Source organism: Sapajus apella, unplaced genomic scaffold (genome assembly GCF_009761245.1).
Source record: "Sapajus apella isolate SASKATOON/1434 unplaced genomic scaffold, GSC_monkey_1.0 scaffold75, whole genome shotgun sequence".
Classification (NCBI taxonomy): Eukaryota; Metazoa; Chordata; class Mammalia; order Primates; family Cebidae; genus Sapajus; species Sapajus apella.
The window spans coordinates 2,744,092-2,769,709 of record NW_022437015.1 but is presented as its reverse complement, the minus strand read 5'-3'; the positions used below and the strand labels follow the sequence as shown (position 1 = coordinate 2,769,709).

At 39.6% G+C, this 25,618-nt stretch overlaps 1 protein-coding gene across 6 annotated transcripts in view; it reads left to right on the top strand.

Moving 5' to 3' along the window:
- The window catches only part of ZDHHC15 (zinc finger DHHC-type palmitoyltransferase 15), a 140,104-nt gene that overhangs the window by 76,075 nt on the left and 38,411 nt on the right, over nt 1–25,618 (top strand). The gene's annotated exons all lie outside the window — the stretch shown is intronic.

Sequence of the window (25,618 nt, the reverse complement as noted above, 5' to 3'; positions counted from 1 at the left end):
TTTATCTAGTTGGATTACCTAGGCCCTGATTACCTGGAAATCTAGTTTTAGAGAAAAGCATGTTACTAGAGCCAAGGAATACAAAACAGTCACAAATCCATAGATAAAAAGAAAACAGTTCTTGCTCACCCCAAATAACTTACAATACAAGCAACTCCCTTACTTTCTCCTGCTGACTATTGGAAAATTCACTATATTTTGACCTATCTTCCTTCAGTCTTCAATCTTTCTGAACCGACTTTTACTTACAGCAGTCACAAGTGATAACAACCCTTATTTTGGTATTAAATCCAAACTCTAATATAAGCCAAAGACTTAACAGATCTTTACTTGGTTTAAAATAATTCACAATGGAAAAAACTATTCATATCTTAGCTTTGTGTACTCAAGTGGAATACTTAAAATGTAGATATAGCACCACATCATAAAGAGGTTATTTTTGGAAGCAGTCTTCAATTCCAGACCTTTTCAAAAATATTCAATTATTAAAAACTAGTATGTTATTTTATAGTTTGTAATATGCTTTCCTATACTTTTTCTTCATATACTTTGACCCTCACAACTTTCAGGTTAGATAGGCAGTGTTATTAATAACATCCCCATTTTATAATTGAAGAAACTAAAATTCAGAGATGTTAAGCAAACCAACCTCACATATCAAGATATCTTGATTCCAAATCCTGGGTTTTTTCCACTACAATGCTATGTCTCTCCTTTGGACAAGTACATATGAGACAGTGCTGTGATTGCATGCCATTTTGTTATCTGAAGCATTCAACTGCTTTTTACTTAATCATAAAATCACAGACTGTAAGGCGCCTTTAGCTTTAGCAAGACGACTATGCCATTGTAGATAGCTGAGGGGTTTTTTTTTTTTTTTAAGTTCATTGAAGGAGATTCCACAATCCTCCCTTGTAACACATTTTAGTATCTAATGCAAGTTCTCATGCTGTTTTGTCAGGTTGATTCTATATTATCTTCAGTTGCTCCCATTTTCTGTGCATAACAGTCATGTACAAACATTTCTTACACTTTTAACAACTTAGATTCCTAGGAAAGGTGCTGTAAGTTGAAATTACATGTGCATGTTGAACTTAATTTCTTTTAGGAAACAAGTCGAATTTTTATTCCTAGCCCAAAATATGACATTTCATTTACTATAAATGTACTTGTACATCCAGGCACAGTGGCTCACGCCTGTAATCCCAGCACTTTGGGAGGCTGAGGTGAATGTATCACCTCAGGTCAGGAGTTCGAGACCACCCTGGCTAATATGACAAAACCCTGTCTCTACGAAAAAAATACAAAAAAAAATAGAGGGGTGTGGTGACACATACCTGTAATCCCAGCCACTTGGGAGGATGAGGCAGGAGAATTGCTTGAACCCAGGAGGTGGAGGTTGCAGTGAGTTGAGATCACACCACTGCACTGCAGCCTGGGCAACAGAGCAAGACTCCATCTCAAAAGAAAAAAAAAATGTACTTGTACATTGCATAATGTAAAACGAACATTCTAAAGTGTATATAAAATTGTAAAATACGCTAACAATAACCTGTTAGGTACAAATATAATATCACGGGAACTACATAAAGCCTTCATGTTCTTTGAAATCCCTGCCTTATATTAACACAGCCAATTATAAGATTTAAAAAACACCTTTATGAAATTAAGGGATTTAAATAGGCTTCTATTATGTCATTTTTGAAAATTAAAAGGGTTAATGCACAAATATATAGAAAATGCATAAATCCCCAGTGTATAGATCCATGTAGTCTTCTGAGGAGAGTTAACAGGCATTTTTTTTTATAGACTTTTGAGAAACTTGGGGCTAAATTTTAGCTTTTTGAGGAAATGATCCAGAGATGTCTGTTGTTACCACTTTTGCTCATTATAAATTTTCCTGTAGCTTATATAACAAAAATTAAAGATTACAATATAACTCTTTCTGCTCTATTGAAATTGGGATCCATTTCCTTCAAATTGAATGGGTGGCATCTATGGCTCTACCTGTCATAAGTATCATGAATAGTAAGTTGGGTATGATTGTCAGGATGATTCTTAAATGAAAACTGCTGTGGGTCAGAGCCTGCCTATATGTGAAACCCATAAAGAATTTCTTCAGCTTTCTCAGGGTGAAGAGGGTAGGAGTAATCCTAGTTCCTTAATATTTCTTGTACAGCTGACTTCTCAGTTTTTTACATCTTTATGGCTCTGGTGCTGTTTTGAATGTTCTGTTCTTTTTTTTTTTTTTTTTTTTTTTTTGAGATGGAGTCTCACTCTGTTGCCCAGGCTGGAGTACAGTGGTGCGATCTCAGCTCAGTGCAACCTCTGCCTCCTAGGTACAAATGATTCCCCTGCTTCAGCCTTCCAACTAGCTGGGACTACAGGTGCATGCCATCATGCCTGGCTTATTTTTGTATTTTTAGTAGAGTCAGAGTTTCACCATGCTAGCCAGGCTGGTCTCAAACTCCTGTTTCTTTATTGTTTCCGTAGTAGCAAAGCCTCTGCCATTTTCCAAGTATCACTCCTTTCAAATGAGTTGCTGAACTCTTTGATTGTGGTCTTTTATTTGAGATGCATTATCCCTAGGAATCTGCAGGAGATAGTCACAGTTAATATTCTCTATGCAGTAAAGTCAACAGAGACATTGACAAAGACTCCAGAAGCAGAATGATGGTTTTTTCCATTTGCAAAGGAATAACTCTAGTTCTTAAATATGTATACTTTTTTGTTTTCTTTCATTGTAAAAATTAAAGATTTACAACATGATGTTTCAAAATACAAATATATAGTGAAATGATTACAAGTAAGCAATTTATCAAATACATCATCTCACACAGTTACCTTTTTTGTGTGATAAGAGTACTTAAAATCTACTCTCTTAGAAAATCTCCAGTATACAATATAATATTACTAAATATAGGCCCCATGCTGTACTTTAAATCTCTATATTTGTTCATCTCACATAACTACTTACTTGGACACTTTGGCCTGCATTTCTCCTGCCCTGCCTGCCTCTGGTAACAACTGTTGTATTCTCTGGTTCTCTCTTTGTCTTAGACGCCACACATAAGAGAGATCATGCAGTATTTTTCTTTCTCTGTCTTGCTTATACCACTTAATATTATCCTCCAAGGTTCATCCATGTTGTTGTAAATGGCAGGATCGCCTTCTTATTTAAAACCAAATAATAATCAATTGTATATCTATCCCAAAATTTATTTATACATTCATCCATCCACAGGGACTTCAGTTGTTTCCATAGCTTAGTTACAGTGAATAATGCTGCGGTAAACACGGGAGTGCAGATATCTCTATGAGGTACTGAATTTATTTTATTGGATGTATACACAGAAGGGGGATTGCCAGATCATATAATAGTTTTATTTTTCAGCTTTTGAAAAACCTTCATACTGTTTTCCATAATGGCAATACCACTTCAAATCCCCTTAACAATGGATAAGGATTCCCTTTCTTCCACATCCTCACCAACATTAGTTAACTTCTGACTTTTTGAGAATAACCATCCTCACTGGTGGAAGGTGATATCTCATGGTGGTTTTGATCTGCATTTCCATAAAGATGAGTGATGCTGAGCATCCTTTCGCACACCTGTTGGCCATTTGAATGTCTTCTTTTGAGAAATGTCTATTCAGGTCCTTCACCCATTGTTTAATCTAGGTTGTCTTTTTTGTTGTTGTTGTTGCTGTTTTTGTTTTTTTTTTTTTTTGGCTGTTGAGGTGGATGAGTTCTTCATATATTTTGGATATGAACCCCTTATCAGATATGTAGTTTGCAAATATTTTATCCTGTTCTGTAAGTTGCACTTTCAGGTTTTAAGATTTCAAAATTCCAATTTCTTGTTTCTTTTTTAAAATGTTGGTTGTATCACTATGAGGAAACCATACTTATTTTACTTAAAATTATTAAATACAAAGAATCTAGGAAACTCAAAATTGCACTGAGGTTTTAAAAATATTTTTATAATAGATATACATATTTAAGTGGCATACGTGATTTTTTATACATTCACAATGTGTAAAGATTAAATCAGGGTAGTTGGGATATCTGTCACCTTAAATATTTATCTTTTATTTAATAACATTCAACTTATTTTCTTCTAACTATATTGAAATGTACAATAGATTATTGTTAACTATAGGCAACTTGCTGATCTATCAAACACAAGGTCTTATTTCTCCTATTGAGCTGTATATTTAAACCCATTAATCAACCTCTCTTTATTCTCCTCTCCTCCCTAATCTTCCTGGCCTCTGGTAACAATCAATCTACTCTCTATCTTTGTAAGATCCACTTTTGTAGCTCCTACATATGAGTAAGAATATGCAATATTTTTCTTTCTGTGCTTGGCTTATTTCCTTAACATAATGACCTCCATTTCCATCCATGTTGCTGCAAATGACAGGATTTTAATGTTTTTATAGATGAATAATATTCCATCATGTATATATACCACATTTTCTTTATTCATTCATCCACTGATGAACATTTAAGTTGATTCTAATATTTTGGCTCTTATAAAGTATTAAAATATTAGTGCTACAGTAAACATAGGAGTGCAGATATCTCTTTGATACATTGATTTCCTTTCTTTTGAATATATACCCAGTAGTGGAATTGTTGGATCCTATGGTAGTTCTATTTTTAGTTTCTATGGGAACCTCCACGCTGTTTTCCATAGTGGCTGTACTAATTTACATTCCCACCAACAGTGTGCAAGAGTTCCCCTTTCATATGCTTGGTAGCATCCATTATTCAATGTCTTATTTTAACAAGGATTGCATGGTATCTCACTGTGGTTTGATTCACATTTCTCTGAAGATTGGTGATATTGAGCATTTTTCATATACATTGACCATTTGTATATCTTCCTGAGAAGTATCTATTCAGATATTTTGCCCATTCTAAAATCAGATTACTTGTTTTTGTCTTTCTTTTTGCTATTAAGCTGTTTGAGCCCCTTATACATTCTAGTTATAAATCCTTTGTCAGATGGATAGTTTGAGAACATTTTCTCCCATTATATGGGTTGTCTCTTCACTTTGTTGATTGTTTTCTTTGCTATGCAGAAGTTCTTTACCTTTATGTAATCCCATTTGTCTATTTTTGCTTTGGTTGCCTGTGCTTTTGATGTCTTCTCCTGGAGCATTTCCCCCAAGTTTTCTTCTACTCAATTCGTAATTTCAGGTTTTAGATTTGTCTTCAATCCATTTTTATTTGACTTTTGTATATGGAGAAAGGGGTCTAGTTTCATTCTTCTGTATATAGTTGTGCAGTTTTCGTAGCACCATTAGCTGAAGAGACTGTTCTTTCTCCATTGTATGTTCTTGGCACCTTTGTCGAAAATGAGCTGGCTGTAAATATGTAGACTTAGACCTCGTTTCTCTATTCTCGTCATTGGTCTGTGTGTCTGGTTTTATGCCAATACCATGTACCAGGCTGATTTACTTAATATTGCTTTGTAGTATTTTTTTTTTCTTTTCTGAGACAGAGTCTTCCTCAGTTGCCTGGGCAGGAGTGCAGTGGCACAATCTCAGCTCACTGCAATCTCCACCTCCCAGGTTCAAGCGATTCTCCTACCTCAGCCTCCTGAGTAGCTGGGAGTGCAGGGGTACACCACAACGCCTGTCTAAATTTTATTTTTTAGTAGAGACAGGGTCTTGCCATGTTGGCCAGGCCTGTCTCAAACTCCTGGCCTCAGGTGAACCACCCACCTCAGCCTCCCAAAATGCAAGGATTACAGGCATGAGCCAGAGTGCCTGACCACTTTGTAGTATATTTTGAAATTAGGTAGTGTGGTGCCTCCAGTTCTGTTCTTTTTGTTCAGGATTGCTTTGGCTATTTGGAGTCTTTTGTTGTTCCACATACATTTTAGGATTATTTTTTATTTTTTTTAGGATAACTTTTTCTATTTCTGTGAAGAATACCATTGGTATTTTGATAAGGATTGTTTTGAATCTGTAGATTGCTTTGGGTAGAATGGACATTTTAACAATATTGATTCTTCCAATCTATGAACATGAAGTATTTTTCCATTTTTCTTTCATATCCTCTTTAATTTTTTTCCTCAGTGTTTTATAGTTTTCCTTCTATAGATCTTTCACTTCTTAAATTAATTCCTAGGTATTTTATATACTTTGTAGCTATTTGAAATGGAATTGCTTTCTTGATTTCTTAGATTGTTTGCTGTTGGCGTGCATACATTCTACTTATTTTTGTATGTTGATTTTGTATCTTGCAACTTTATTAAATTCATTTATTAGTTCTAATAGTTTTTTGGTGGAGTTGTTAGGGTTTTCTAAATATAAGATCAGGTCATCTGCAACCAAGGATAATTTGGCTTCTTACTTTCCAATTTGTATCCCCTTTATTTATTTCTCTTATCTGATTGCTCTGGCCAGGATTTCTAGTATTATGTTGCATAAAATTGGTGAAAGTGGGCCTCCTCATCTTGTTCTGGATCTTAGAGGATTAGCTTTCAATTTTTTCCCCATTCAGTATTATGTTAGCTGTGGGCTTGTCATATATGGCCTATATTAATTTGAGGTATGTTCCTCTTATACCCAGTTTAAGAGTATTTATCATAAAGGGAATTTGTATTCTATCAAATGCTTCTTCAGCAACTATTAAAATAATAATTTCTGAAGAAGGGGACAGCATAAAAAAATCATGATAATAATAATTTGCTTTTTTTCTTGGTTCTGTTAATATGATGCATCAAATTTGTTGATTTGTGTATGTTGAATCATCCTTGCCTCTCTGGGATGAACCTCATTTGATTGTGGTGACTAATCTTTTTAATGTGTGATTCAGTTCAATTTGCTAGTATTTTGTTTAGGATCTTAACATTTGTGTTCATCAGTGATATTGGGCTAAGTTTTCTTCGTTTGTTGTGTCCTTGTCTGGTTTGGGTATCAGGGTAATGCTGGCTTTGTAATGTTTAGTAGTAGTCCCACCTCTTCAATTTTTGTGAAAAGTTAAGTAAAATTGTTATTAGTTCGTCCTTAAATATTTGGTAGAATTCAGCAGTGACTCCATCAAGTCCCAGGTTTTTGTTTTGTTTTTTTTAATGGGAGACTTTTCTTTATACTGTCAATCTCATTACTCATTATTGGTTTATGCAGCATTCTGTTTCTTCATGGTTCAACCTTGGTTGGTTGTATGTGTCAGGGAATTTATCCATGTCTTCAAGGTTTTCCTATTTTTAGTGTATAGTTTTTCATTATAGTTTCTAATGATTCTTTATATTTCTGTGGCATTAGTTGTAATATCCACTTTTTCACTTCTTATTCTATCTATTTGGGTTTTCTCTCTTTTTTTCCTTGGTAAATCTTGCTAACATTTTGTTAATTTTATCTTCAAAGCTCCAACTTTTTGTTTCATCAGTCTTTTGTATTGCTTTTGAAAATATTAATTTGTTCTGATCTGATATTTATTATTTCTTCTAATTTGTTGTTTGGTTCATTCTTGCTTTTCTAGATCCTAGAGATGTGTAGTTAGGTTCTTTTTTCAGTTACTACTTTTTTGATATAGGCATTTATGTAAACTTCCTTTTTAGTACTGCTTTGCTGTATTCCATAGATTTTAGTATGTGTTACTACCATATTCGTTTGTTTAAAGAAATTTTTAAGGTTCTTCCTTTTCTTCATTGGCTCATTGGCCCAGGAGCACACTATTTCATTTCTGTGTGTTTGTGCAGGTTCCAGGGTTCATCTTCTTATTTCTAGTTTTATCTATTGTGGTCAGAAAACAATACTTTTAAAAAATCAGGACAGAAAATGAAACTCAAGAAAACATAATTGATATGATTTCTACTTTTTAGAATTTGGTGATGTTAGTTTTGTGTCTTAAGATCAGGCCTAATCTAGAGAATGTTGTATGTGCTGAAGAAAAGAACCTATATTCTGTAGCAATTATGTGAAATGTTCTATAAATGTCACTTGGGCATATGAGGTCTAGTATGCAGTTTAACTCTGATGTCTATGTTGATTTTCTGTTTGGATGATATTTCCTTTACTGAAAATGGGGTGTTAAAGTACCCTATTGTTATTGTAGTACAGCCTATCTCTTCCTTCAGATTTATTAATGTTTGTTTTATATAATTCTGTACTCCTGTGTTGAGTGCATTGATATTATAATTGTTATATCCTTTTGCTGAATTGACCCTTTATCATTATATAGTGATATATATACACTATAATATACACTATATATATACACGCCTTCTGTGTCTCTTTTTATATATTTTATTCATAATTCATTTTATCAGATATAAGTAAGTTATTCCTGATATTTTTTGGTTTTCAGTTGCATGGAATATCATTTTCCATTCATGTACTTATGTGTGTCTTTATAGGTGAAAAAGGTTTCTTGTAGGCAACATATAGTTAGGTCTTGTTTCTTATTTTTTATTTTAGGTTTGGTGGTTACATATAAAGATTTCTTAATAGGTAAACATGTCACGGTGATTTGTTGTACCTATCATTACATCACCCAGGTATTAGGCTCAGTACCTAATAGTTATCTTTTCTCCTCCTCTCCCTCCTCTCACCCTCTACCCTAAAGTAGACCCAGTGTCTGTTGTTTTCTTCTTTTTGTTCCTAAGTTCTCATCATTTAGCTCCCACTTCTAAGTGAGAACATGCAGTATTTGATTTTCTGTTCCTCAGTTAGTTTGCTAAAGATGATAGCCTCCAGCTCAATCCATGTTCCTACAAAAGACATGATCTTGTTCTTTTTTTATGACTTCATAATATTCCATTGTGTATTGGTGCCCCATTTTCTTTATCCAGTCTGTCATTGATGGGCATTGGTGTTGATTCCATGTCTTTGCTATTGTGAACAGTGCCGCAATGAACATTTACGTGCGTGTGTCTTTATGGTAGAATGCTTTATATTCCTCCGGGTATATGGCCAGTAATGGGATTGCTGGGTCAAATGATCTACTTTTAGATATTTAAGAAATTGTTATACTGCTTTCCACAATGGTTGAACAAATTTACACTCCCACCAACAGTGTAAAAAGGTTCACTTTTCTCTGTAACCTAACCAGCATCTGTTATTTTTTGACTGTATTATAATAGCCATTCTGGCTGGTGTGAGATGGTATCTCATTGTGGTTTTGACTTGCATTTCTCTAATGATCAGTGATATTGAGCTTTTTTTATATGCTTGTTTGCTGCATGTATGCCTTCTTTTGAGAAGCGTCTGCTTATGTCTTTTGCCTACTTTTTAATGGGGTTTCTCCCCTGTAAATTTGTTTAAGCTCCTTATAGATGATGAATATTAGACCTTTGTCAGATGTACAGTTTGCAAATATTTTCTTCCATTTTGTAGATTGTTTACTCTGTTGATACTCTCCTTTGCTAGGCAGAAGCTCTTCAGTTTAATTAGTTCCCATTTGTCAATTTTTGCTATTGTTGTGATTGCTTTCAGTGTCTTTGTCATGAACTCTTTAAACATTCCTGTGTCCAGGATAATATTGCTTAGTTTGTCTTCCAGGATTTTTATAGTTTTGGGTTTTACACTTAAGTCTTTAATCAATCTTGAATTGACTTTTGTATATGGTGTAAGGAAAGGGTCCTACTTTAATCATCTGCCTATTGTTAACCAGTCACCCCAGCACCATTTATTGAATAGGGAGTCTTTTCCCCATTGTTTATTTTTGTCAGCTTTGTCAAAGATCAGATAGGCATAGATGTGCAGTCATATTTCTGGGTTCTATATTGTGTTTCATTGGTCTATGTGCCTGTTTTTGTACCAGTATCATGCTGCTTTGGTCACGGTATCCTTGTAGTATAGTTTCAAGTCAGGTAACATGATTCCTCCAGCATTGTTCTTTTTGCTTTGGGTTGCCTAGGCTATCAGGCTCTATTTTGCTTTCATACAAATTTTGAAATATTTTTCTAGTTATATGAAAAATGTCATTGGTAATTTGATAGGAATAGCATGAAATTTGTACATTGATTTGGGCAGTATAGCAATTTTAATGACATTGATTCTACCTGTGCATTAGCATGGGCTATTTTTCCATTTGTTTGTGTCTTCTCTAATTTCTTTGAGCAGTAGTTTGAATTCTCATTGTAGAGATCTTTCATCTCCCTGGTTAGCTATATGCCTAAATGTTTTACTTCTTTTGTGACAATTGTGAATGGGAATTTGTTCCTGATTTGGCTCTTGGTTTGACTGTTGTTGGCATATAGGAATGCTAGTAATTTTGTACATTGATTTTGTGTCCTGCAACTTTGCTAAAGTTGTTTATCAGCTGAAGGAGCTTTTGGGGCAAGACTATGGGGTTTTCTAGATAGAAAATTGTATCATCTGCAAACAGGGATAATTTCATTTCCTCTCTTCCTGTTTGGATGCCATTTATTTTTCTCTCTTTCCTGATTGCTATGGCTAGGACTTCCCATGCTATGTTGAATAGAAGGAATGAGAGAGGATAACCTTGTCTTGTGCTGATTTTCAAGGAAAATGCTTCCTGCTTTTGCTCATTCAGTATAATGTTGGCTGTGGGTTTGTCATAGATGGCTCTTATTATTTTGAGGTATGTTCCTTCAATGTCTAGTTTATTGAGAGTTTTTAACACGAAGCGTTGTTGAATTTTATCAAAAGCCTTTCCTGAATCTATTGAAATAGTCATGTGGTTTTTGTCTTTAGTTCTATTTATGTGATGAATTACATTTTTTAAATTTTCATATGTTGAAACAACCTTGCATTCTGGGGATGAAACCTACCTGATCATGGTGGATTAGCTTGGTGATGTGCTGCTGGATTCAGTTTGCAAGTATTTTATTGAGGATTTTTGCAACAGTGTTTGTCAAGGGTATAAGTCTGAAGGTGATTTGTTGTTGTTGTTGTATCTCTGCCATGTTTTGGTATCAATATAGTGCTGGCCTCAGAATGAGTTGGAGAGGAGTCCTTCCTCCTCAATTTTTTGGAATAGTCTCAGTAGGAATGGAACCAGCTTTTCTTTGTAATCTGGTAGAATTTGGCTGTGAATCCATCAGGTCCTAGGTGTTTTCAGTTGGTAGGATATTTATTACTGATCCAATTTTAGAGCTCATTATTGGTCTGTTCAGGGAGTCAGTTTCTTCTTTGTTCAGTCTTGGGAGGGGGTATGTTTAGGAATTTATTTATCTCTTTTAGGTTTTCTAGCTTGTGTGCTTAGAGGTGTTCATGGTAGTTCCTGATGGTTTTTACTTCTGTGAGGTCAGCAGTAACATTCCCTTTGTTATTTCTGATTGTGTTTATTGGATCTTCTCCCTTTTCTTCTTAATGAATCTAGCTAGTGGCCTATCCATTTTCTTAATTTTTTCAAAAAACCAACTCCTGGATTTGTTGATCTTTCAAATGGTTCTTCATGTCTTGATTTCCTTCAGTTCAGCGGCTTTTTGTTATTTCTCATCTTCTGCTAGCATTTGGGGTTTATTTGTTCTTGCTTCTCTAATTCTTTCAGTTATTATGTTAGGTTGTTAATTTGAGATTTTTCTAACTTTTTGATGTGGACTTTTAGTGCTATGAATTTCCCTCTTAATACCACCCTAGCTGTGTCCGAGAGATTCTGGTATGTTGTGTCTTTGATCTCATTATTTTCAAAGAACTACTTATTTTCTGCCTTAATTTCATTATTTATCTAAATGTCATTCAGAAGCATGTTGTTTAATTTCTATGTAATTGTGTAGTTTTCAGCAATTTTCATTGTTTCCTTCTATTTTTATGGCACTGTGGTTCCAGAGTGTGTTTCATAAGATTTTAATTATTTTACTTTTGTTGAGGATTGGTTTATGTCCAATTATGTGGTTGATTTTAGAGTATGTGCCATGTAACAATGATAATAATTTATATTCTATTGGTTTTGGATGAAGACTTCTGTAAGGCTCTATCATATCTATTTGGTCCAATACTGACTTTAGGTCCTGAATATCTTTGTTAGTTTTCTGCGTCAGTATCTGTCTAATACTGTCAGTGTCATGTTGAAGTCTCCTGCTGTTATTTTGTAGGACTCTATGTCTTTTTTTACATCTCTAAGAACGTCCTTTATGTATCTAGGTACTCCTGTGTTGGGTGCATATATATTTAGGATACTTAGGTCTTCTTGTTGAATTGAGCCCTTTACCATTATGTAATGCCCTACCTTGTCTTTTTTTATGTTGTCTGAAATTAGGATTGCAACCCCTGCTTTTTTCTGTTTTCTATTTCCTTGGTAGATTTTTCTCCATCTCTTTATTTTGAGCCTATAAAGGTCATTACATATGTGATGTGAGGGAGCATGCCATTGGATCTTCCTTTTTTATTCAGGTTGCCACTCGGGGCCTTTTAAGTGAGGCATTTAGCCCATTTACATACAAGGTTAGTATTGATATGTGTGGATTTGATCCTGTCCTTGTACTATTAGCTGATTATTATGTTGGTTTATGTGGTTGCTTTACAGTGACACTGGTCTGTGTGTTTAAGTGTGTTTTTGTATTAGCTGGTAGCAGCTTTTCCTTTCTGTATTTAGTGCTCCTTTCAAGATCTCTTGTGAGACAGTTCTGGTGGTAGTGAAGTTCCTCAACATTTGCTTATTTTAAAAGGATCTTCTTTCCCCTTCATTTAGGAAGCTTAGTTTGGCTGGATATGAAATTGTTTTTTGAATTATTTACAAAAAAATGTGTTGAATATGGAATCCCAGTCTTTTCTGGCTCATAGGGTTTTAGCTGAGATTTCCATTGTTAGCCTGATGGTGATCCTTTGAAGGTGACCTGCTGTTTCTCTCTAGCTGCCTGTAACATTTTTTCTTTTATTTCTACCTTGGAAAATCTGATGATTGTGTGTCTGGGGGGTGATATTCTTGTGTAGAATCTTGAAAGGGTTCTCTGTATTTCCTGCTTTTGACTGTTTGCCTCTCCAGCAAGGTTGGAGATGTTTTCATGGAAGATATCCTGAAATATTTTTTCCAAGTTATTTGCTTTCTCCCCCTCCCTTTCAGGGATACCAATGATTTGTAGCTTTGGCCTCCTTACATAATCCCATACTTCTTGGAAGTTTTGTTCATTCCCCTTTATTCTTTTCTTTCTACTTTTCTCTGATTGTCTTACCTCAGAGAACTAGTCTTCAAGTTCTGAGATTCTTTCCTCAATTGGTTTATTCTGCTGTTAGTACTTGTGATTGCATTGTGAAATTCTTGTATTGTGTTATTCCACTCTGTCAGAACTGTTAGGTTCTTTTTTTTTTTTTTTTTTTTTTTTTTGAGATGGAGTTTCGCTCTTGTTACCCAGGCTGGAGTGCAATGGCGCGATCTCAGCTCACCGCAACCTCCGCCTCCTGGGTTCAGGCAATTCTCCTGCCTCAGCCTCCTGAGTAGCTGGGACTACAGACACGTGCCACCATGCCCAGCTAATTTTTTGTAGTTTTAGTAGAGACGGGGTTTCACCATGTTGACCAGGATGGTCTCGATCTCTTGACCTTGTGATCCACCCGCCTCGGCCTCCCAAAGTGCTGGGATTACAGGCTTGAGCCACCACGCCCGGCCGAGGTTCTTTTTTATACTGAATATTTTATTATTCAGCTCCTGTATCACTTATTTGATTCTTATTTTCCTTGGATTTAGTTTTGCCATCCTCCTGAATCTCGATGGTTTTTTTTCCTATCTGTATTCCAAATTCTACATCTGTCATTCCAGCCAGTTCAGCCTGGTTAAACATTGTTTTTGGAGAAGTTGTACAGTCATTTGGAGAACACGTGACACCATGGCCATTGTAGTAACTAGAATTCTTGCATTGTTTCTTTCTCATCTCTGCATGTGGGTGTTTCTTTAACTGTGGTGTAGATTGAGTACAGTCAATATACTTCTTTTCTGGATGTTTTCACTGGGCTGAGGCTTTGAAGCTTTATTTGACGCTGGTTTCTTGTCTCTGATCTCAGAGGGGGTTATTTTCGTGAGGTATTTTGGTGTTGAAGCTTTGGGGTGTGAGCCAGCAGGTGACACTCAGGCTTACTGGTCATTTAATTGGTAGACTCTTGCTCAGTTGTGTGGCTCCCCTATTTTTTTCTCATAGTTGCAGCTATGTTTCCTCTCATTGTTCTGAAAGTGAAGGTTCCTCTTCCTCCTTGAGTGCTGGCTATAGTTCATGCCTTGGCACTCTTGGGCTGCCCACTGCAGCTCTGAGGTGACCTTAGTGTTTATGTTACTTCCCCAGCATAGAGGCAGCAGAGGAAGAGATCTTAGTAGTGCTCATGGCCAAAGGTCATTTGCTTGACCCTTGGAGGCTTTACCTCAAAGATATGTAGGTCAGCAGTTGCTCAGTGCAGTCAACCCAAGGTGGAGGGTTTATGTCCAAGCCAGGGTTTCCCTTCCTGGTGATGAGCCATAAATGGTGTTTGGGACCTGTGGGAAATGGACTGGCTTCTCCTTGGGTCAACTACAGCTTGTTGGAGGTGTGGGTAAGAAACTAGGGTCTTTGCTCCTTTGTTACTCCAAGGGTGGCAAGGGCAGTTCCACTGCAGAGGCTGTGGCCAAGAGGATTTGCTTTCAGTTGCACCTGGAGGCTTTGTCCAGGGAGTTCCTGAGTTGGACCTAGTTTAGTAGCTCTGTTGCAGGGTGACTAGAGGGCCAGGCCTGGAGGACCTGCCCATCGAGGAGATATGGTAATGGGCACCCACATAACAGTCTGGCCACTTTTTCATAGGGCTGCTGTGGTATGCTTGAGGCTTGCTCCAGTCCCCAGTCACCTTGGATTTTCCAGTACCTGGAGGTGTCACCAGTGAATGCTGTGAAACATCAAAGGTGGTAACTTATCCCTATTTCAGGGAGCTTTGTGCCAGGGAGTTATGGACCTGTTGCTGGTCCAAAAGCACCTGTAGGAAGTGACTGGAGACCACAGTTGGGAGGTCCCGCCTAGTGAGAAGGAGCAAGATTGGGAACTGCTTTAAAAATTAGTTTGATTCTGTCTTGGCAGAGCAGCTGTGCTGTGTTGGGGGTCCACTTCAGCCCTTTGTCACCTTGCACTCTGAAGCCCAAAGGCTGGAATGGCTAATATTCCCAAAGGGCAAAGATGGAAGCCCACCCCTCCCTGTGGGAGTGCTGTCCAGGAGGGATTCAGATCTCTCTTGGCTGGAGAGCTTGGGTAGGGGTAGCTAGAGGCCCCAGTTGAGAGGACCTGCCCAGGGAGGAGGAACAAGATCAAGAACCGCTTATAAAAGCAATTTGGCCATGTTTCAGTAAAGCAGCTGTGCTTTGCTGGGGGTCCACTTCAGACCCTGGTCACCTCAGATACCCCAAAGCCCAATGGCTATAATGGCTAAGTCATCCAAAGAGCAAAAATGATGGCCCACCTCTCCCTCTGGGAGTGCCTTCCGGGGGAATTCAGATCACTGTCATTTGGAGAAATTGGGTAGGGGTGGCTAGAGGCCCTGGTTGGGAGGTCCTGCCCAGTGAGGAAGAACAGGATCAGGCACTGGCTTAAAGCAGCAGTCTGGCTATGTTTTGGTAGAGGAGCTATGCTGTGCTGCTGTATCCCTTTTGTCCCAGGTCAGCTAGACTCTCCAAAGCCTGAAGGCTGGAACGGCTAAGGTGCCTGAAAAGCAAAAATGGCAGCCCACCCCTCCTCCCAGGAGCTCCTTTTTAGGGAGGTACAGTGCTGCTACTGCTAGCTGACTGGAATTCCAAGCCAGTGGGTCTTATCTTGTGAGGTACCATGGAATTGAGGCCTGTGGGCTGCTGCTGATCAGCCCCCTTAATTTAGCTTATTTCCTAGGAGTATGTATAGAAGTCTAACCTCCCACTTCGCAGGACCTGCCCCTAATTTTGCCAGAAAGCCCAAGTATCTAAGGCTCCAGCATCTCGACACATGCCTGAGTGGCTGTTCTGCCAAGACTCCATGTAGTTCTGTTTGTCAGACTGAGACTGAAGGCCCTGGTGAGGTGGGTTCACAAGATCTTCTTACATTAGTGTTGCAGAGATATGTGGGAGAAGCATGGTTTCCCTGGATGGAGGAGGATGCCCCTGGTTCCATGTTGCTCCAAGGTGGGTTGTTGTCCTCTCTTGTTTTTCTTTGTTCTCCATGGGTCAATTTGTTTCCTTGATTAATCCTAATGTGAGTACCTGAATATTTCAGTTGAAGATCTTGTATTTATTTGCCCTTCTGTTCCTCTTTGTGAGAACCACACAAACTAACTGCTTCTAGTTGACCATCTTGCTCACTCCTCCCCAGGTCATTTCTTTATTCATCCAGCCACTCTGTGCCTTTTAAAACAAGTTGTTTCAAACTTAGAAGAAAACAAAACAAACAACTAGATTAAAAAGTGGGCAAAGGGTATGGACAGATCCTTCTCAGAAGAAGACATTTATGCCACCAAAAATACAGAAAAAAGCTCGTCATCACTGCTCATTAGAGAAATGCAAATCAAAACCGCAATGAGATACCCATGCCAATTAGAATGGTGATCACTATAGACTGGATAAAGAAAATATGGCACATATATACTGTGGAATACTATGCGGCCATAAAAAAGGATGAGTTTATGTCCTTTGCCGGGACATGGATGGAACTGGAAACCATCATTCTTAGCCAACTGACACAAGAACAGAAAACCAAACACCACATATTCTCATAAGTGGGCATTGAAAAAAGAGAAAACATGGACACAGGGAGGGGAACATCACACACCAGGTCTTGTTGGGGGGGGTGGAGGGATTGGGAAGGGATAACATTAGGAAAAATACCTATTGTAGATGATGGAGTGATGGATGCAGCAAACCACCGTGGCACATATATACCTATGTAACAAACCTGCACGTTCTGTACATGTACCCCAGAACTTAAAGTATAATTTTTTAAAAAGGGGGACTTACACCAAGATGGTTGAATAGGAACAACTCTGGTCCACAGTTCTCAGCAAGAGTGACCCACAAGGCGAGTGACCCACAAGGCAAGTGACCTCCGCATTTCCAACTGAGATACCAGGTTCATCTCATTGGGACTGGTTAGACAGTGGGTGCAGCCCAAGAAGGGCAAGCTGAAGCAGGGTGGGGCGGTGCTTCATGAGGGAAGTACAAAGGGCCAGAGAACTCCCTCTTCTAGCCAAGGGAAACCATTACGGACATTTCCCAACACTCTGGCACTCTGGCTCAGATACTGGCTTTTCCCACGGTCTTCACAACCTGCAGACCAGGAGATTCCCTGCAGTGCCTACAACACCAGCACCCCAGGTTTCCAGCACAAAACTGGGCAGCTGTTTTAGCTGCAACAGTTTTTTTTTTTCTTTCTCATACCCCAGTGGCATCTGGAATGCCAGCGAGACAGAACCACTCATTCCCCTTAAAAAGGGGGCTGAAGCCAGAGAGCCAAATGATCTGACTCTGCAGGTCCCACCTCCATGAAGACCAGCAAGCTAAGATCCACTGGCTTGGAATTATTGCAGATAGCATAGCAGTCTGAGCTCAAACTGGGACATTTGAGCTTGGTGGGGAGAGGGTCATCCACCATTGCTGAGGCTTTGGAAAGCAATTTTAACCTCACCTGTGTAAAGAAAGTCACCAGGAAGTTTACACAGCAACTGGGAGGAGCCCACAGCAGCACAGCAAGGCCTCTGTGGGCAGACTGTCAACTGGACACCCTTCTTGCTAGGCAGGCCATGTCCAAAAAAGGCAGCAGCCCCTCAGGGACTTATAAATAAAGCCCAAACTTAACCTTGACAGAGGGTCTGGGAAAGGGGGTGGTTAGGGGTTCCACTTCAGCAGACTCAGACATCCTTGCCTGGAACGTCTGAAGGGAGCAATGGACTCCCAGTACAGCGCTTAAGCTCTGAGAAGGTACAGACTGCCGCCTGAGTGGCTCCCTGACCACATGTATCCTGACTGGGAGGCACCTCATAAAGAAGAGCTCTGGGTGAAATCTGACAAGTACCCTTCTGGGACAAAGCTACCAGAGGAAGGAACAGGCAGCAATCTTTGCTTTTATGTGGCCCCCATGGGTGATTCCCAGGCAAGAAGTGTCTGGAGTGGACCTCCAGCAAACTCTAACAGAACGGCAGCAGAGGGGCCTGACTGTTAGAAGAAAAAATTAATACCTTCAACATCAAGGGAAGGATAACCACTCAGAGACCCCATCCAAAAGTCACCAACTTCAAAGACCCAAAGTAGGTAAATCCACAAAGATGGGAAGAAACCAGCACCAAAAGGGTGAAATTTCAAAAACCGGAACACCTCTTATCCTCCAAGGGATCACAACTCCTCACTGGCAAGGGAACAAAACTAGTTGGAGAATGAGTTTGATGAATTGACAGAAACAGGCTTCAGAAGGTGGGTAATAACAAACTTCTCAGAGCTAAAGGTGCATGTTGCAACCCAAAGAAACCTTGAAAAAAGATTAGACAAAATGCTAACTAGAATAACCAGCACAGAGAAGAATATAAATGACTTGATGGAGCTGAAAAACACAACACAAGAGCTTCGTGAAGCATACACAAGCTTCAATAGCCAAATCAATCAAGTGGAAGAAAGGGTATCAGAGATTGAAGATGAACTCAATGAAATAAAGCCAGAAGATGAGATTAGAGAAAAAAAGAGTGAAAAGAAGTAAACAAAGCCTCCAAGATATATGGGATTATGTGTACCTGAAAGTGACAGGGAGAATGAAGCCAAGTTGGAAAACACTCCTCAAGATATTGTCCAGGAGAATTTCCCCAACCTAGCAAGGCAGGCCAACATTCAAATACAGTAAATACAGAACACCACAAATATATTCCTCAAAAAGAGCAACCTCAAGGCATATAATTATCAGATTCACCAGGGTTGAAATTAAGGAAAAAATACTAAGGGGAGCCAGAGGGAAAGATCGGGCTACCCACAAAGGGAATCCCATCAGACTCACAGTGGATCTCTCAGCAGAAACCCTGAAAGCCAGAATAGAGTGGGAATCAACATTCAACATCATTAAAGAAAAGAACTTTCAACCCAGAATTTCATATCCAGCCAAACTAAGCTTCATAAGCAAAGCAGAAATAAAATCCTTCATGGACAAGCAACTGCTGAGAGATTTTGTCACCAGCAGGCCTGCCTTACAAGAGCTCCTTAAGGAAGCATTAAACATGGAAAGGAACAACTAGAACCAGCCACTGCATAAACATACCAAATTTTAAAGACCGTTGACACTATGAAGAAACTGCGTCAAGTAATGGGCAAAACAACCAGCTCGCATCAAAATGTCAAGATCAAATTCACACATAACAATATTAACCTTAAACGTAAATGGGCTAAATGCCCCAATCAAAAGACATAGACTGGCAAATTGGATAAAGAGTCAAGACCGGCTTTTTGGACGATCCAAGATGGCCGTTTAGGAACAGCTCAGGATTGCAGCTCCCAGTGAAAGTGCAGAGGGTGAGTGGACGCCGCGTTTTTATTGCCCACAGACTAGGAAATTCCCGGGCAGAGGTGCTCCACGGTCGCCAGCGCAGCTGTTTCGGCCAGCGCGGCTGTGCCGGCCAGCGCCGGCCAGCGCCGCTGCTTTGCCCCACACGGCTGCTTTGCCCCGCGCGGCTGCTTTGTCGGCACCCCGGAGCCGCGGTTCTCCGTACAAAATACACTGGTCCGGGGGCCCTTTAGGCTGGCGATTGGAGTCAGGGGAAGTCGCCCATACGCTGGTTCAAAAAGGGGACTGAGCAGAGAACCAGGACAGTAGATTCCAGGGCAAAAAAAAGAAAAAAAAGCGCCACAAACCTCAGTGCCGCTGTTTAAGCCAGCGCAGTGAGTGGCCATAGGGGAAAACAAACAGACCCCGGCGCCTCTTCAACAGGCGACTGGAACACCAACTTAAAAAATGCTCTGAGGCAGGGAGTCAGGCGATCAGGCTCGGCTGGTCCCACCCCCACAAAAGAACAGCAACCAGAAACTCTGGATTGAGAGTTTCACAGCAAGCGCAGCTGAACCCAGGACGGTCCAGCTCTGTGGGGGAGGGGCGTCCGCCATTACCGAGGCAGCCCGCCGTTGCCAAGGCAACCCGCCATTGCTGAGGCAGCCCACCGTTGCCAAGGCAACCCGCCAGAGCAGAGACTCCGACCAAACAGAGGAAGGCCACCATCGCCAAAGCAGTTCTAACTACACCCATATAAACAAGACTGTAGGGAAGTTCACTCGGAAGCGGGGCGGAGCCCACAGCAGCTCAGCAAAGCTGCTATAGGCCGACAGTGACTAGGCTGCCTCCTTGCTGGGCTGGGCAGGTCTGAAGGAAAAAAAAAAAGAAGGCGGCAGCATAACGGAAACTCATAAATAAAGCCCTAAATCCCTGGGACAGAGCACCTGGGAACAAAAAGCAGTTTATGAGTTCTGCTGCAGCAGTCCTAAAAGTACCTGCCCAGCAGCTCTGAATGAACAACAACAGAGCTCGCAGCTCACCATTTGAGCTCCTATAAAGAAAAGGCCGTCTCCTCAAGCAGCTCCCTGACCCCTATATATCCAAAAAAGACACCTCATAAAAGAGATCAGATTGACACTAGGCGGGTATCCTTCTGGGACAAAGACAGCAGAAGAAGAAAACTGGTAACGACCCTTGCTGTTCAGCAGCTGCTGCAGGTGAACCCCAGGCAAGCAGGGCCTGGAGTGAACCTCAGCAGAACTACAGCAGAGGGGCCAGACTGTCAGAAGGAAAACCAAGAAACAGAAATAACCTCATCATCAACAAACAGAACGTCAATCTGAAAGATTTGAGACCCAATCTGAAAGCCAGCAACTACAAAGTCGACAGGTGGATAAATCCTTAAAGATGGGAAGAAACCAGTGCAAAAAGGATGAAAACACCCGAAACCAGAACACCTCTCCTTCTAAAAGGGATCACAACTCCTCGCCAGCAAGGGAACAAGGTTGGATGGAGAACGAGTGTGATGAAATGACAGAATCAGACTTCAGAAGGTGGGTAGTAAGAAACTTCTGTGAACTTAAAGAACATGTTCTAACCAAATGCAAAGAAACTAAGAACGTTGAAAAAAGATTTGATGAAATGCTAACAAGAATGGACAAAATAGAAAGGAATATAAGTGAATTGATGGAGCTGAAAAACGCAACACGGGAACTTCGTGAAGCATGCACAAGTATCAACAGCCGAATGGACCAAACACAAGAAAGGATATCAGAGGTCGAAGATCAACTCAATGAAATAAAATGGGAAGGCAAGACTGGAGAAAAAAGGCTAAAAAGGAATGAACAAAGTCTCCAAGAAATGTGGGACTATGTGAAAAGACCTAATCAACGTTTGATAGGCGTACCCGAATGCGACGAAGAGAATGAATCCAAGCTGGAAAATACTCTTCAGGATATTATCCAGGAAAACTTCCCCAACCTAGCAAGGCAGGCAAACATTCAAGTCCAGGAAATACAGAGAACACCACAAAGATATTCGTCAAGAAGAGCAACCCCAAGGCACATAATCATCAGATTCACCAGGGTTGAAATGAAGGAGAAAATACTAAGGGCAGCCAGAGAGAAAGGTCGGGTTACCCATAAAGGGAAGCCCATCAGACTCACAGCAGATCTCTCAGCAGAAACCCTACAAGCCAGAAGAGAATGGGGGCCCATATTCAACATCCTTAAAGAAAAGAACTTTCAACCCAGAATCTCCTATCCAGCCAAACTAAGCTTCATAAGTGAAGGAAAAATAAAATCCTTTGTGAACATGCAAGTACTCAGAGATTTCATCACCACCAGGCCAGCTCTGCAAGAGCTCCTGAAAGAGGCTCTACACATATAAAGGAACAACAAGTACCAGCTCAACTAAAGGGCAAAACAGCCAGCTAGCACCAAAATGGCAGTATCAACTTCACACATAACAATATTAACCCTAAATATAAATGGACTAAATGCCCCAATCAAAAGACACAGACTGGCAAATTGGATAAAAAGACAAAACCCATCGGTGTGCTGTATCCAGGAAACCCATCTCACATGCAAGGATACACAAAGGCTCAAAATAAAGGGATGGAGGAAGATTTACCAAGCAAATGGAGAGCAAAAAAAAGCAGGAGTTGCAATTCTCATCTCTGATAAATTAGACTTTAAAGCAACAAAGATCATAAGAGACAAAGAAGGACATTACATAATGGTAAAAGGATCAATGCAACAAGAAGAGCTAATGATCCTAAGTATATATGCACCCAATACAGGAGCACCCAGATACATAAGGCAAGTTCTTAATGACTTACAAAGAGACATAGACTCCCACACAATAATAGTGGGAGACTTTAACACCCCATTGTCAATATTAGACAGATCAACCAGACAGAAAATTAACAAGGATATCCAGGACTTGAACTCAGACCTGGAACAAGCAAACCTAATAGACATTTACAGAACTCTCCACCCCAAAGCCACAGAATATACATTCTTCTCAGCACCACATCACACCTACTCTAAAATTGACCACATAATTGGGAATAAATCACTCCTCAGCAAATGCAAAAGAACGGAAATCGTAACAAACAGTCTCTCAGACCACAGTGCAATCAAGTTAGAACTCAGAATTCAAAAACTAACTCAGAACCACACAGCTTCATGGAAACTGAACAACTTGCTCTTGAATGTTGACTGGATAAACAATGAAATGAAGGCAGAAATAAAGATGTTCTTCGAAACCAACAAGAATGAAGACACAATATACCAAAATCTCTGGGACACATTTAAAGCAGTCTCTAGAGGAAAATATATAGCAATAAGTGCCCACATGAGAAGCAAGGAGAGATCAAAAATTGACACCCTATCGTCAAAACTGAAAGAGCTAGAGGAGCAAGATAAAAAAAACTCAAAGTCTAGCAGAAGACAAGAAATAGCTAAGATCAGAGCCGAACTGAAGGAGATAGAGACACAAAAAACCCTTCAAAAAATCAATAAATCCAGGAACTCGTTTTTTGAAAAGATCAACAAAATAGACAGACCACTAGCCAGATTAATAAAAAAGAAAAGAGAGAATAACCAAATTGATGCAATAAAAAACGATAAAGGGGATATCACCACAGATTCCACAGAAATTCAAACCATCATCAGAGATTATTACAAACAACTCTATGCACACAAACTAATAAACCTGGAAGAAATGGATAAATTCCTGGACACTTGCCTCCTGCCAAGCCTAAACCAGGAAGAAGCCGAAACCCTGAACAGACCCATAACAAGGTCTGAAGTTGAGGCAGCAATTAAGAGCTTACCACCCAAAAAAAGCCCAGGTCCAGATGGGTTCACAGCTGAATTCTACCAGACATACAAAGAGGAGCTGGTACCATTTCTTCTGAAACTATTCCAAACAATACAAAAAGAGGGAATTCTTCCCAAATCATTTTATGAGACCAACATCATCCTGATTCCAAAACCCGGCAGAGACTCAACAAGAAAAGAAAACTACAGGCCAATACCCATGATGAACATAGATGCAAAAATCTTCAATAAAATACTGACAAGCCGATTGCAACAGCACATCAAAAAGCTTATCCACCATGATCAAGTAGGCTTCATCCCGGGGATGCAAGGCTGGTTCAACATACGCAAGTCTATAAACGTAATTCACCACATAAACAGAACCAAAGACAAAAACCACATGATTATCTCAATTGATGCAGAGAAGGCCTTTGACAAAATTAAACAGCCCTTTATGCTAAAAACACTCAATAAGCTAGGTATCAATGGAACGTATCTCAAAGTAATAAAAGCTATTTATGACAAACCAACAGCCAATATCATACTGAATGGGCAAAAACTGGAAGCATTCCCCTTGAAATGTGGCACCAGACAAGGATGCCCGCTCTCACCACTGCTATTCAATATAGTATTAGAAGTTCTATCCAGAGCAATCAGGCAAGAAAAAGAAATAAAGGGCATTCAAATAGGAAAGGAGGAAGTCAAATTGTCTCTATTTGCAGACGACATGATTGTATATCTAGAAGACCCCCATCATCTCAGCCCAAAAGCTCCTGAAACTGATAAGCAACTTCAGCAAAGTCTCAGGATACAAAATCAATGTGCAAAAATCACATGGATTCCTATACACCAATAACAGACTTAAAGAGAGCCAAATCAAGAGCAAACTTCCATTCACAATTGCCACAAAGAGAATAAAACACCTAGGAATACAACTAACAAGGAATGTAAATGACCTCTTCAAGGAGAACTACAAGCCACTGCTCAACGAAATAAGAGAGGACACAAACAGATGGAGAAACATTCCATGTTGATGGTTAGGAAGAATCAATATCGTGAAAATGGCCATACTGCCCAAAGTAATTTACAGATTCAATGCTATCCCCATCAAACTACCAATGACCTTCTTCACAGAACTGGAAAAAACCACCTTAAACTTCATATGGAACCAAAAGAGAGCCTGCATAGCCGAGTCAATTCTAAGCAAAAAGAACAAAGCGGGGGGCATCACACTACCAGACTTCAAACTATACTACAAGGCTACAGTAATCAAAACAGCATGGTACTGGTACCAAAACAGAGATATAGACCAATGGAACAGAGCAGAGGTCTCGGAGGCAACACAACATATCTACAACCATCTGATCTTTGACAAACCAGACAAAAACAAGCAATGGGGAAATGATTCCCTGTTCAATAAATGGTGTTGGGAAAGCTGGCTAGCCATGTGCAGAAAGCAGAAACTGGACCCCTTCCTGACACCTTACACTAAAATTAACTCCAGATGGATTAAAGACTTAAACATAAGACCTAACACCATAAAAACCCTAGAAGAAAATCTACGCAAAACCATTCAGGCCGTAGGTGTAGGCAAGGACTTCATGACCAAAACACCAGAAGCATTGACAACAAAAGCCAAAATAGACAAATGGGACCTGATCAAACTCCACAGCTTCTGCACAGCAAAAGAAACAATCATTAGAGTGAATCGGCAACCAACCGATTGGGAAAAAATTTTTGCAGTTTACCCATCTGACAAAGGGCTGATATCCAAAATTTACAAAGAAGTAAAGCAGATTTACAAGAAAAAAACTAACAAGCCCATTCAAAAGTGGGCAAAGGATATGAACAGACACTTTACAAAAGAAGACATACATGAGGCCAACAAACATATGAAAAAATGCTCATCATCACTGGTCATCAGAGAAATGCAAATCAAAACTACATTGAGATACCATCTCACGCAGGTAAGAATGGCGAACATTAAAAAATCTGGAGACAACAGATGCTGGAGAGGATGTGGAGAAATAGGAACACTTTTGCACTGTTGGTGGGAGTGTAAATTAGTTCAACCATTGTGGAAGACAGTGTGGCGATTCCTCAAGGACCTAGAAATAGAAATTCCATTTGACCCAGCAATCCCATTACTGGGTATATATCCAAAGGATTACAAATCGTTCTACTATAAGGACACGTGTACACGAATGTTCATTGCAGCACTGTTTACAATAGCAAAGACCTGGAACCAACCCAAATGCCCATCGACGATAGACTGGATAGGGAAAGTGTGGCACATATACACCATGGAATATTATGCAGCCATCAAAAACGATGAGTTTGGGTCCTTTGTAGGGACATGGATGAACCTGGAAACCATCATTCTCAGCAAACTGACAGAAGAGCAGAAGATCAAACACCGCATGTTCTCACTCATAGG